Raw genomic sequence first — 15,211 nt, forward strand, 5'->3', positions numbered from 1 at the left:
TCAGTAGGCAAACAAGGCTGCTTGCCTCCAAGCCCGATGGTTTGAGTTCAGACCCTGGGACCCACAAGGAAGCAGGAGAGAACCGACTTCTACAAGTTTGTCTTCTGAACTCCACATGCCTTCACAACTCCTTGACACACCCGCCACACCCATGTTCAAAAAAAAAAAAAAAATCCTGGGTGATTCAGAGATGAGAAAGGCCAGGTAGCCAGCTGTCATTCATCCCCTAGGGGTGTGGTAACAGAGGACCACAGACTGGACAAGCTTTTATTCTCGCCTTTTGAAGGTTGGAAATCCAGGGTCAGAATGGAAGATTGAATTCTAGGGAGGCTGCTTCCCCACCGGTAAATGGGACCTTCAGGGACAGAGAGAAGAAACTATTCCCCAATGCCCTCCAAGGTCTCAGAAAAACAATAACAAAAAGATCTTTGTGTCTCCCCCACTTCATAAGACTTGTGAATGTTTTAACACTCTCTATCGACTGAAACTCCTGTTCACTTGCTGGCCCACTGCTCACCCCTTCTCTCCTTGGAGCAGTGACCAATCTTTCCCCTTCCTCCTTCACTTCCTGTGCATCAATTCTTTTCAAAGTAGCCAATGGAATAAGAGAGTGAGAGCAAAGCGAGCAGGGGTGTGGGAGGCATACGAACACCACCTCCTCTGAACAAAAACCATATGCACTTCCATCTCCCCATGTGTTCACTCCTCCGAAGCATACCCTCCTGATCGAGGTAAGGTTTGCCTTGTCCAGACGCTCCGGTTGGAGTGGTGGGATCTTTCTTTGCTGCTCCACATTTTTTACTAATACAACCTTCGGTCCAGTTGCAAACTGAGCACAACGGTCAGTAGGTTGCAAAGGGCGCTTCAAATGGACATACAGCATACATCGACTCCCAGCCCCTCCCCCTCCTCAAAATACTGCCATGTTGGCCCAGCCCAGGCCTTCACCATGTCTTCTTTCTTGCTTGGGTATAAAAGGGGCTTCCAACATGGCTGCAACTACCATTCCAGTCCCTCCCCCTGGAGGTGAGGGACTAGGAGTTAGTTTCCCTGTTGGCAGACAGATGTGGGGGGCGGCTATGGCTGGGTAATAAAAGCCTGACAGCTTAAGATAAAGGCCTTGTGGGCTTTTTCTCCCACCAGCCTGGCCCCCTCCTGATGGACTGGCTCAACAAGTTCAGACAGCAGGCCAATCAACAATGCCTATAAATCCACCAGTTCCTAACTAGAGAAGACTTTTAAAAAGAGAGAATGACTGGATTTTTTTTCTTTCCCCATTCCCACCTCTGATTTGCACAGGGTCTTTTTCTCTGTATGTCAGCTGCGTGTGCGTGCGTGTGCGTGTGTGTGTGTGTGTGTGTGTGTGTGTGTGTGTGTGTGTGTGTGTGTGTGTTTCCTCACGCTCTCCAACCGCTGACTCTACCTGAGTGGGAGCTTTCTCTACCTTCACTCAAGATTGCCTTTCATTCTTTAACTGGCCTAATTAAGACCCTCCTGACTGTATCAAAATGACTCCATTGCCTAGGTAGAGTCCCATCTACAATTTGGGCCAGCTGGGAATGTCAGTCACCCTGGGCTGAGAGGAAGCCCCCAACAGAGTCTTTGGATTATAGTACAGATGGAGTAGCCGGAAGACCTCAGAGCTCCAGGCCCCGCAAGGTGCAAATTGTCAGCCAGATAGGAGGGAGAGGAGGCTTGCAGAGGGCTGGCACAGGGCACAGCCCATGAGAGGCACAACCCATGACTTGAGGCCAGGAAGGCAGAGGTAACCTTGAGGCTAAGGGTGTGGGCAAAGACAGAATTCCTAGAACACAACTCACTTGTCACCCCAGACCCACTAAAGACACAGTCTCTGGTCCCAAAGATAAGAGAGAATGAAAGATCTTCGGGATTTCAGATAAGACATCAGCTTGTTCAGGGGATGTCTTAAGGTTTTCATTGCTGTGAAGAGACACCATGACCAAGGCAATTCTTATAAGGACAACAGTTAGTTGGGGCTGGCTTATAGATTCAGAGGTTCAGCCCATTATCATCAAGAAGGAAACATGTCAGCATTCAGGCAGGTCTGGTGCAGGAGGAACTGAAAAGTTCTACATTGTCATCTGAAGGCTGAAAGAAGTCTGGCTCCCACATGACTAGGAGGGGGTCTTGTTGACTACGCCATAGTGTCACACTTCCTTTAGAAAGGCCACCCCTCCCAAGAGTACCACTCCCTGGGCCACACAGATTCAAACCACCACAGGTAGACTAGTGACCACTTGCTTTCCAAGGCTGGCTTAGTCATCTACCCAGAAGCTCCCTCTTCCTTCCCCAAGATAGCATCACACCCAATCCCAGTTTTCCAAACCCTTATCTGCTCCACCATGGCTTTCAAAGACTCCGAAGCTAAGCCAGAGGCCAGTCATCCTCCACCCCCAGAGTTCGGTGACACTAGTGAGGCATCGGTCCCAGGGGCAGCTGGTGGCACTGATGGCCTTTGTGGTAGCAAGTGACCAAAGGCTGCATTATGAACAAGAATTCCTGGAAAGAAACCATGTTTACAAATCTGATTCACCAATTCAAACCTCAGTGGCTGTGATGAGTTCAGAATGTGGCCAAGCCAGAGTCTAATTACAATTTATCTTTTGCTATCATAGGCTCCTAATGAGTCACTCTTGCCCATCTCTGTGTCAGACCTAACATCTTGATAAACAGAAAAAAATCCTTGGAATGTGTTAGTTTATGAGACCCTATTCTCACCAACCAAAGAGCTAAGAATGCTGTCAGATAACATCTGAGACCTGGACCTGAGACTTCGCCTCTACATCTCTGCTGATCCCACTGAGGCAGACAGGCATCTTCAGAAGCAGAATAGTTCTTTAATCAGAACCGAAGGGCCTCAGTCTCTCCGGGCCTGGAGGCTGTGCAGCGGGGTTGGTGTGTTTTGATTTGTGATTTTCTTTGTTCAGTTACTTATAAAAACTGCATGAAACTGTTTTCACACTGGAGCATGGGATTTGGGGGTAACTAATCTGTTTCTGGATCATGGTCACTCAAATTTGGCTCCAGAATGGGCTGTCCCTTCCTCCTTTGGTGGTGAGAACTGTGTTTTGTGTTGACAGTGTTGTCATATTTCTAAAGGATCCTGGTTCAACCTAGTGTCTGCTGAGGGTCGGGTGAGATGGGATGGAAGGCCCAGGTCCGAGTCCCAGTTCTGCTACCCAGTACCCTCTAAACGAAGAACTACTTCACCTTCACACCTTGTTTTCCTTTTCTAAGGAAACATTATGAAGAGACCTCAAGGGGATGGTGAGCTCACTAGAGCTTCCCTCCTTCCTCCCTCCTTCCCCAGCCTTCCTCCCTCCCTATTCTTCCTTACTCCTGCCCCATCCTTTCTCCCTCCTCCCTCCCTCCCTACTGCCTTCTTCTCTCCTTCCCAAGCTCCCAGTAACAGACCCTGGGCCTCCTGACCCTGGGTCACATTAACCTTGGTGCACCCTTATCTACACCTTAAGACTGAATCAGACACTCCTCAAGGCCTTTTCACTAAGCACCGCACCCCCTCTCCAGAGTCTAGCACATCCCCGGAAACCCACAGGGTGCTGTGTTCACCCTGTTAACCACTGATTCTGCACAATGACAATGTGCTTCCTCTTTTCATATTTCATCACCAGGTGACTCTTCACTTCCAAATTACCCAGGGAGAGGCCTAGCCCAGTGTGGGTTGGAGCCAGGTGGAGCAGCCTGGGAAACGAGCCACATTCCTTCATTCTCCCAAGGGATCCTGGGTCCAAGCCTGTGGCCTGTCAATACAGAGCCTCTCTTGGGGCACCCACTCCACCCACTGGGGCCATGTATAATTGATGAGTCTTCTCTCTCCCCATGCAGAGGCTGAGCTGGTACAACCATAATGCAGGATGTTAAAAGCTTCCTGGGAAGCCACTGCAAGAGGGATAATTAATGTAATGAGGGGCTTTCTAATCTTGCTTCTTGTTGCACCGCCATCCCCTACAAATCCTCCTGAGGGGCTTCCAGAAGCACCCAGGTCTTTAGCATCTTCCCTTTTTCTTGTATGTATTCCAAATCTGTCAGTTTTGGCAGACAGAGAGAGAGAGAGAGAGAGAGAGAGAGAGAGAGAGAGAGAGGAGAGAGAGAGAGAGAAAGAGGCAGAGACACACAGACACAGAGAGAGACAGAGAGACAGAGAGGCAGACAAAGACACACACACAGAGAGGCAGAGACAGAGACACAGAGACAGAGACACAGAGACAGAGAGAGACAGAGAGACAGACACACAGAGAGAGAGAGAGGCAGACAGAGACACAGAGACAGAGACACAGCGAGAGACAGAGAGAGAGAGAGAGAGAGAGAGAGAGAGAGAGAGAGAGAAAGAGAGGACATGAGCCACACCATGGAGACTGGCTGGTACAGCACGTTAGACTGAAATTGATGGTGCGACATGGAACAAAAGGACGCAGACCCAGACTGTCATCTCCAGAAACAGAATTGTTCTTTATTCAGAGCACCTGAAGGGCCAGTCTCGCCTAGGATTGGAGACTGTGTTTGGTGTGTGAGACTCCTGATTAGAACCTTCCATGGGCATCAGTCAAGTGAACTTTCCCATCAGAACTCCTCAGTCCACTGGAGGCATTCGGTGGTTAACCCTTCGCACCCCACACTGCCGACTGAGAGGGCTGAGGCATGTTTCTCAGACACCCGCCCCCCCTTTTATAACAGCTCATTACTGGTCTCCAGAAGGACAGTCTGGGGGAGCCGGGGCAACAGGAACAGGGAACTCAGCTGCAGCATTCAGGCTCTGTGGACCAGCCGCCCCCACCCAGGGCCTCCCAGCTGGGGAAGCAGGTGAGCAGCAGCTGTGGTTTCACGGGTGTGAACCTGAGCCCCAGAGAAGTGCTAAGCACCAGCTGCCTCCTGTATGGATGCAGAAAACAGCAGGGCCAAGACTCAGGGCAAAGTACTCCAAAAGCTGCCAGACCACTAAGAACAAATGTATCCCTGACAAGCTCCTGTCTCCTCTTTGGACCTCTCCCCAGGATGAAGAAGCCACGCCTCCTTGCTGGAGGAAGCGGGAAGGTCCTGTTGCTTTACTGGCATGCAAGGGAAAGGAAAGGGATCTACAGCCTCAAGTGCACAAGGCGCAGTGGAGTTATGCTGACTTGATATGCACGGTTAAAGTGGAGCCTCAGCTAGCTCCTTGCAGCACAAGACATAGTTAGAGGGATTTTGGAAAGGACAGAGTCAGCCAGGCTGGGATCCACCCAGGGACAAATGCTTAGGACCTCAGTAGGCTTGATTTGCTTATCAGGGATCAGGGAAACTGAGGCAGCTACCCAGAAATGATCTACAGGTACCTGGGCTCAGGCCAGAGAGGAGGTGCTAAGCCTCTGAGGTCACCTGAGGTCATGCCTCTGAGGCAGAAATGCAGTGGAGCTCATGCTGCAAGGAGAAACCATACATAGGCCGTCTAGGCAGGGGGTGTGGTCTCATCCCTGCTCCTTCCTTATACATTTTTTCTCCTTCACTTCTCTCCCTACCTCTTTTTGATTCTTCAGTTTTAGGTCCAATCAAGGAGTATGCCGTCTATTCCCAAGAGGACTTAAATGAACCCAGAAAACAGGAGACTAACCAGAGGCAATGGACCCTCAGGAACCATGAATAATGGAATAAGAGAGAAGCAACTCAAAAAAGAAGCTAAGAGAGAAAGCTTTTGCAATAACGTCATCGATGGCATTCTGCTGCGCGCTTGGGGGTTTCCTGCAGAAGCCAGGCCCCTCCTTTTCCTTTGTCACTGTGCCAATCTCTCCAGAGTCCCTGATATTTCTAGTCTTGCCTCAGGCTGAAGCTCAGAAGTTCCTAGATATTAAAAATTAACATGGTGCATATACTTTTCTAAAGGCAAGAATGATTTGCTGTCAAGATTTTTTAAAGTTGTACAAAGTTGCAGGACTGGGGAGAAGGGGTGGATCTGGGAAGAGCTACGGGGGTTGACCATGGTCAAAACATATGAAACCTGAGACTCTCAAGAACTAATAAAAATGTAATAAAATAATCGAGCTGGAAAAAATGGCTCAGCAGTGAAGATCCCTGGCTGCTCTTACTTACTGGCCTGCGGTTCTGTTCCCAGCACCCATACAATGACTTATAATTATAACCCCAATTCCAGAGGATCCAGTACCCTCTTCTGGTTGTACTGGGCACTGCATGCAAGTGGTTCACAGACATAGACGCAGGCAAACCAGTCATATACGAAATAAACAAATCTTAAACCAACTGCAGAGTACTGGTACGCTTTAACATATCGGCCTGTGAGCATCTATAAAAATTTAAAGAATTTTTCAAAGGATTGACAACAACAGCTACCCTTTGATTCGTTTCCCCGTACAACAGTTATAAGAAATAATTCGTTCTTGGGCTGCACAGACGTTTGCTAGCCTCCTGCTTCATCGTAAGGCTCCTATTTGCCTCTGACATCTCTGCACTGCCCAGATCTCAGGTTACTGAATCCAACAATTCCTCGAACAAACAAACAGATGCATTGTCTGGTGTGAAATGCATAGACAAAGGCAGTTGGATCAGAAACTAAGGGCAGGTGGTTACCTGAAGGCATGCTGGATTCCTGTTCCAGAGGACACGAGGGGGCAGGGCATGAGGAGACCCTCCAGCAAACAACATAAAGTAACCAAGGTTCCTTTGAGCTCTTGTTTCGCGAGGGGACCTGTGGCCTTTGGTAAAGCTACATAATGATTTTTCCATCAAGGACCACAGGATGCGTCAGTGGCCTTCCTCGTGAGACTAGATTCCTCAGTGACATCATAGCTGCCTGACTCACCCTGAGATGTTCCTATCACCATGACTTATCCTCTGACCATCCTATGGTGAAACAAGCCACGGCTGGACACACAAACCTAACTGACAGAATCTAGGGGAAACTAGCAGGCCCTGAGGTCTTCGGTCGTCACACATACGTGAGGGCATTGTTAGCTAATGACATTTAAAGTTTAATTTTGGGCTGAGGACCTGGCTCAGTGGTAAAGCGCTGGCTTAACAAGCATGGGCCTGGAGTTGAATCTCAGGGAGTAAAAATCGCTTATTCTTCTGACTTTGTCACAGGCCTATCTCTCCCATGGTGCAGCAGCAGTGGCTCACAAATGCCCACATACGTGAAGAACACACTCGGGGCCTCTGGGAAGACCACATAGAGCAAGCGAGCAGCAACTGTCACTTGCAGACTGTTGGACAATGAGGAGACATGGCCCTGCCCAATTAACTTCAGATGCCGTCACTTTTCATGACGCATCTCAGAGGACAACTTGTCCCTGCCGAGGGTAGATCTTGCCCATTACTCCTACCAAAGTCCTCGAGGCAGGCAGTAAGCATTGATGTGATTTAAATCAACCACAGTCCTATCAGGGAGCATTTGCCAGCACCCAGAACAAGTTGGAAAGAGGGTCGGATGAACCTATTTTTTTGAAAAGGGTGACTTGGGTCTTACCCTAAATCCAGCCAGTAAGTGACTCTTCCATGGAGCTTGGACATGGCTCATATCCATCCCAAGGACAGGGAGGACTAGAGCTGGCTCTACCATCACATGCAGGACCTGGCAGACGGTGGACAACAGAGATCTGAAGCCCCGCCCACAGCTAGTCACTTCCTATCCCCGGGAGCTAGGGTTGCATGGAGCCTGGTTTCTGTCTTAAATGAACATGACTCTAGTCTGCCTTGTCTCTGGGTTGCAGTGCCTGGGGGTAGAGTGAGTGGAAGGTCTCTCTTGTCACCTATAGCCCAAAGCCAGGTGCTGTTTATATCTGCTACAGCTATCTGCACAAACCTAGATTCCTCCTGCCAGGGGATGGCAATAATCAATTCTTGCTCTTGGAGAGCATCTATAATGTACATTGAGATATAAATGAACACGTCATAGCATCTTCCCTCCAGGAGCTCAGGGCTCTTGGAAGAGACCAGAAGTGAGTTTTCAATATGGCACTGGTCTCTAGGGGATTCTATTCAGTTTTGACATCTAGCTTTAGGGCCCTCTTCAGAGGGGTTTCGCTGGACATCTGTTTAAAACAAGCATCCCTGCTGCCTCTGTCAAACCGCACACTGATTTCTTTCATATAGTATTGATTTGATCATCCATCCGTGTTTCACTTGTCTTCCTGCCAGGATATAAACTCTATGAGAGCAGCAGTGATGTCTGACCATTCCCTCTGTAATCTAGTGCCCAGACCCCTAAGTGCATTTTCTCCTTTGCTTTCTTTCTTTTTTCTTATCTTTTCGTTGTTAATTTGAAGCAGGGTCTCGTGTAGCCCAGAATGGCCTCAAACTCACTATTTCTCTAAGGATGAGCTTGGATTTCTGATCCTCCTCTGCTTTTACTTCCCAGGTGATGTGATTACAAGCATTTATCACCACATTTGTCTCTATATGGTGCTGGGATGAAATGCAAGGCTTTGGGCATGCTAAAAATGCACTCTATCAACTAAACTACATACCCAGTCCCTTGACTGCATACTCATGGCTGGCCTAATATTTACTGTCTAGTCCAAGCTGGCCTTGAACTTCTGGTCTTGAACCTCCTGCCTTAGCCTTCTGGGTCTTGGGATTATAGACCTGAGACACCAATATAGGCCAAGCTCCAATAAGCATTTCTTGAGTGAAGAAATGTATACTGTGATCTCTTTGAAGATTGCATTAAGGCTCAGAGCCTGGCCTGTCCTGCGGCAGCGTTCCTTGGATTGGCTCTGTGTGTCTCAGTTTTGTTTCCCTTGTTCCTCTCTGGCATTCTGCACAGCTGACTCATTTGAAATATTCACTGCTTTCACCTACTAGGGCACAGAGTCTGAGAACAAGGATTTTTGCCTATTTTATTCCACGTGGTTCCCCTGGTACATTTGACAGATATTCACTAGCTACTGTTGTAGTGAATGGCAATACTGGCCTGTGTGGGAGGCAGCAGGAAGGTGATTTAGTCCAATATTGGCAGGGGGTAGTCACAGAAGACTTCCTACAGTACCTGAGCTTCCTGTAAGTCCTAATGAATTTCTGCACCAAACAAGAAAAACCAACCAACCAACAAACAAAAAACAGAGAAGACGAAATGCATTTGAATTAATGTCCAGAAAAACCCATAAGGCCCAGATGCTTTAGTGGAAGAGTTCTGTCAGACTTCCTTTAAACTGCAATCTTGTAACACACACACACACACACACACACACACACACACACACACACACACACACACTACACAGGCATACCACACACACTTATACACTGCCCAAGTTGTTGAAACTTAAGTCTACCTATACCTACTGACAAATAACACCTTATCACCAAGTGGGGTTAGCCTAGAAATATGAAAGTATCTTATTATTAACAAATTATCAATAACTTCATTATATTAAGAGAGTATATGTCTTAGTTAGGGTTTTACTGCTATGAACAGACACCACCAACCAAGGCGATTCTTATAAGGACAACATTTAATTGGGGCTGGCTTACAGGTTCAGAGAGTCAGTTCATTATCATTAAGGCGGGAACATGGCAGCATCCAGGCAGGCATGGTGCAGGAGGAGCTGAGAGTTCTATATCTACATCTGAAGGCCGCTAGCACAATACTCCCAGACAGCTAGGAGGAGGGTCTTAGAGCCCACAGCCACAGTGACACACCTACTCCAACAGGGCCACACCTTTCAATAGTGCCACTCCCTGGGCCGAGCATACACAAACCATCACTGTATAGAAGGCTGGATGTGTCCCTCAGTGAATCTCAGTGCCACATAAACCAGGTATAGAACTTTACACCTGTAGTTAGATTCCCTACCTCAGACTACATGAGGTGTGGCAGTAAATAAACTAAGGAAATAAACAAGTTATCTGTGTATGTGGTTTTTTTTTAATTTGTCAATTAAAGAGTATGCAAGAGATGGTTTAGGAATAATGGAGTAGGAAGGAACAGAAGAGGGGCTTTGTGGGAACAGGTGAGGGAGTGGGGAGCAGCAGTGGCAGCAGCAATGGACTGAAGGAACTGTCCAAACTGAGCCCCATGGCCATGTTTCAAAAGGATTCTGATGCTGGGGGCCTGGAGGGTGCCCACGTGAAAATGACTCCCTGGCCTGTGGCTGTGTTCAAGTTCAAAGCAAAGGGTTCCAGCCTTTCTAGCATTGCCAAAGACGACTTAGAGGCTGATACCAGGGGACACGGCTGGGCTTCTGGTGCCTTAATTACGTATTTATTGACATCTGCAGTGGCTCCTGTGAGCAGCCCTTGTTGTCAGGCCATTGCTGACACTGAGTGATGGCTTCTCAGTTCTTCCTAATGGGAGCACACGTTTGAGCACTTACTCCAGAGCTGTGCCTCCCAGGACAGATGGTCCTCAGCCAAACAAAGCCTCGGAGGGCTAAGTGATTTCTGACTTCAGTTAGCCACACTGACAACTCTGGACAAGGAAATTAGACATTCTGAGTTATTCCAAATTGGCTGAATTATAATCGTAATTGCAAAGCAAAGTCACAGAATCCCAGACATTTAACACCAGCGACTTAACAAGTCTATTCTTTTTGACAGTTGGTAATATGAGACCTTGAGGGTAGAAACGGTGGCACCAAGAGGCAGGCCCTAAACATCCAGAGCATTTCCTAGGTGCTGGGGACCCCAGGGTGAATGGATACCATTCCTGTCCTCCAGATATCAGTTAACCTTCCCATTGAGAGAAAATGAGAGTAAGTGGAGAGGCAAGTACAGGAAATCATTCATTCAGTCAGTCCTCGGTGAACCCTTCCAGGACAGCGGGCAGGATGCAATGAAAAGAGTCCCAAGCTTCTTCCCCTGGGATGGTGAGAAACAACTTCTCCAAAGAACACCAATTGCTCTCCACTGAAGACAGCATATCAAGAGAAAGATTTTATCTATTATCTATCCATCTATCTTCTATCTATCTTCTATCTACTATCTATCTATCTATCTATCTATCTATCTATCTATCTATCTATCTATTTTGGGAGACAGGGCTCTTATATCCTTGCTGCTCCTGAAATCTCCATGTAGCCAAGGATAACCTTGAACTTTTGGCCCATCTATTTCTACTTCCCAAATGCTGGGATTATAAGTGGATGCCCTGATGGGAATCCAAACCAGACTTCATGCACGCCAGGCAAGCACTCTACTTACCAGATGCACCCTAAGGACAAGAGAAATTTGTTAATATAGGGAATTAATTCCAGAAAACAGAAGGGACCAATTGTATAATTGTGGCTCTCTGGAGATCAGCTATCACTGGAGGCCACCCGAGCTCTAGCTGGGGAGATGGGGAAGCAGAAGATTCCAGGGCACAGGAGGAGCAAAATGGGGACATGACGGTTCAGCAAGATCTGGAACTGCAAAGGAAATGGAGTAGCTCCTGGCGATGGTCCCCAACGCAGCGTGGGGGTGGGGCACTGTCTCTTCTTCCGTCACCAATCTGTCACCAGCATCTCCCACTGTTAACCAGAAACCAAAGGACAAGATACATTTCTAAAATGCTAAGGGGCTGTGAGAGAGGAGGCAGCTGCAGAGGACTGGAAGCAGGTCCAGTGTCTAAGCTTGGTTTGTAATCCCATCTCATCCACCCTGGAGCAGGAAGCCACTCCTGCGTGTAGTGTTTACCCTGCCAGGTGCAGAAGGCATCGCTCTACACAGTCCACAGCCAAGGAAAGTGGGACTGGGGTTCATTAACTAGCAGACTCAGAGGCACACAGCAAGAAGAAGGGCCTAGAAGTCCTTTCATTCATTCAACCTGAGAATATTTAATGGCCCTGCCTAGGGACCAGACCCTAAGAACAGAATGGCATTTGAAGTGAACATGAGACATAGGTTTCAGGGGACCACAGCAATTAAGCAGATGACCATACTAGTGACAACATTTACTAAAAGTTGTCTGTTCCAATAAATCCTTTTGAGCCATATGCATCGGCTCAAGCTTGTAATCCAAATGTTTGGGAAGCTGAGGCAGAAGGATTTTGAGGCCAGACTCCATTACATAGTAAGGTCCTATTCCGAAGTAAATCAAACAAACAAACAAAAAAAATCCTGTTCACACGTCTCTCAAATAGAACAATCAATTATTTTGTTTTCTATCTTGTCAACTTCTGTTCTGATGTTTATCATTTTCCTTCTTCCCTTTTCCCAGGTACCTGAGTGGACTCTTTAGTTTATAACCAAGACTACGCATTTTCTTCTGAGTATTGTTTTGCTGTGCCTCCTGGGCTCTTCCTATGCTGTTCTTTATTCCCTACTCTTAGGTTTTTGTTTTGTTTTTAATTCTTTTTTAATTAATTAATTTATTTTCTGTATACAAGTACACTGTAGCTGTCTTCAGTCACACCAGATCCCATTACAGATGGTTATGAGCCACCATGTGGTTGCTGGGAATTGAACTCAGGACTTCTGAAAGAGCAGTCAGTGCTCTAAACCACTGAGCCATCTCTCCAGCCCCTTGATTTTAATTCTTGTGGTGATTTACTATTGTTAATTTATATGTTACTTAAAGGCATTTTAAAAACTTCTGTCCTTGTCCATGCAGATGGATATGGATGGATATATATCTGTATATATGTATACACACATGTATATGTATGTATGTGTATATGTATGTATATAGTACCACAAACTAGGTGGCTTATGAGTACCAAGACTTTATTTTTTACAGTTCCAAATCCATGTGCTGGCAAATTTAATATCTCCCAAGGGCCTGTTTCCCCAACTCAGGTGACAGCTTCTTGTCTATATCCTCACATAGGAGAAGTCAAAAGGTTCTTGCGAGCCTCTCAGAAGGGCAGTCATCCTGTCTGTGAGGTCCCGGGCACTAATACTGTCACCCTGGCAAGCAGAGTCGCAGCCTCCTGAAGTGAGGAACAGACATTCAGACCAAAGGATCTTCCAAACATACATTTATCTACATTGATGATTTCTAAGTGTCAGTGCTGAGGACAGTTAATACCGTGTTAGCTTTCTTGTATCCGCTGAAGAATTTATTTAAGATTTACTAGATAATACATTCTTACAAGCATCCATGACATCTTTTAAAAATTATTTATAAATTTAAAAATCAATATTTATATTGGTTAGCTATAGGGTTGTTGATGTATTCTTTCACTGATCAAAAATTTTTCCATCTCTTGATTTATAGGGATGTGTCACTCTGTGAATGTGGAATTCTCTGGTTCTTCTGTTTCTGTGTTACAGCTGCCCATCCAAACCTAGAGTCACGTGGGAACAGGGAGCCTCCACTTAAGAACTTCCCATATCGGATTGACCTATGGCCATGTTTGCAGGGGCGTTTTCTTGACTGACAATTAATGTAGGAGGACCCAGCCCACGGTGTGCAGTGGTCTTGAATTATAGAAGAAAGCAGTCTGAGTAAGCCGATAAGCATAACTTCTTTATGGCTTCTGTTTCAGTCCCTACCTCCAGGTTCCCGGCTTGAGTTCCTACTCGAGTTCCTACTCTGATCTTCTTTAACAAGAAACCATGACCTGGAAGTATAAGATGAAATAAATCCTTAGTTCCCCAAGATCCTTTGGTTACGGTGTCTATCACAGGAATAGAGGACTAAACCAGAATGTTATCTTAAGTGTTCTGAGGGCTTTTGTCGACTTTGAACTGCAAATGTATGTCGGGAGGCAGTTCGTTTGTTGGTTGATTGGTAAAATTCTCAAGACAAGAGAGCACAAGGCTGAGCAGGAGGCTCTCGTGAGCCCAGAGTTCACTGTCCACCCGTCAAGCTGGCTGAACTCCGGTGTCTGAATTGGGACTATGTCTGAGGAGAGAAGAGAAAGCATTGCACGTCCATTCTTGATTGGTAGGCCTTGGATTGTCAAGGACTGTGAGGATTAAAGCCGTTACTAACGTTTCATTAAACGTTGCCTGTTCCATGCCATTCGTAAGATGTAAGTTTCAGGTAACTTTTGCATTTCCAGTTGCTCTTGGCTGTGGGCAGATCTGCCTTCTGTTGAAGTCTCAGTCCCTGAGGCAATCTATTTAAAGTGATAGCCTGAGTTTTGTAGCAGACAAATGGCGTGTCCAGTGTGAAGGTTTACCGAGCAGGGTGTAAAGAAAATTCTCGGTTCAGACGCAGCTGTCTTTGGTTAGCGCATACCATCCTGTAGAGAAATCTCTGGGGTCTGTGAAGTGAGTGGTTTTTTGCTTCTGGGGTTTTGTTCTGAAACCCAGAAAGGAATAAATAGCATCACTGTGAAACATTCCCGCCTAGATGTTTGATCTTGGCCTGGCAGCTGTTGCAGGGTGTGGCTACCCACTCACCCCTGTGGGCACAGTCAGTACAGGGTTGCTCATAGGCTTTAGGACTGGAGTAGCTATGAAATTATCCATCTCAACTCCAGAAGATGCCCAGAGAGGACAAGTAATGTGCCTAAGAGAGCACAGCAAAAACAGTTGCAGCACTCCTTGTCTTCTCTCTCTCTCTCTCTCTCTCTCTCTCTCTCTCTCTCTCTCTCTCTTTCTCTTTCCCTCCCCCTCTGTAGGTTGCCCTCCAGACTGGAAGGGATCATTTGCAGAAGTAGACCCCTTTATCATGGTGAAACAATGATCAGGGTGTTGCTAGAGATCTCCTTAATCTCTTTATACTAGAGAACAGCTCCTATTATGCCATTGAAGAAGAGGAGGAAGAGAAAGGGTGGAGGACAAAGGAACTGCCAAGTGTGGTGCCTCACTGTCAGTTCTGTGACAAGGTTGGATAGGATCTTGTAGGGACTCTTATCCAATCCATGTTTGGGTCTCAAAGCTCATTTATGTCTACCTCAATCAGCCCTCTCTGCACAGTTGCTGGAGAGCTCAGTGCCCTGCTGGCTCACACAGCACCCTCAGCTATTCACTCTCTACAAAGTCCACCCACCACAGCCTGATCCGAAGCCCACCCTTCACAGTCTGATCCAAAAGCCCACCCACCACAGCTTGATCTGACAACCCTTTCCAACATCCCTATCTGATGAGTGTATGCTCCAGGGTGAAACGGTGACAGTTCTCTCCCTTTCAAGATTCATCAGGAACCTGACCCAGAATGGGTGACCCAAATGCCTTGTCCCCTTTGAGCTAACACCCCCCCCATTCGCAGAGTCTCTTGGCCTCCATAAGAAAACACATAGACCATTTTCAGGATGTTTCATAGGATCTCAGTTTCCTCTTCTAGCTGAAAATGTGGTAACTTCACAGGGATCCT

Source organism: Rattus norvegicus, chromosome 1 (genome assembly GCF_021556685.1).
Source record: "Rattus norvegicus strain SHRSP/BbbUtx chromosome 1, alternate assembly SHRSP_T2T, whole genome shotgun sequence".
In the NCBI taxonomy this organism is placed as follows: Eukaryota; Metazoa; Chordata; class Mammalia; order Rodentia; family Muridae; genus Rattus; species Rattus norvegicus.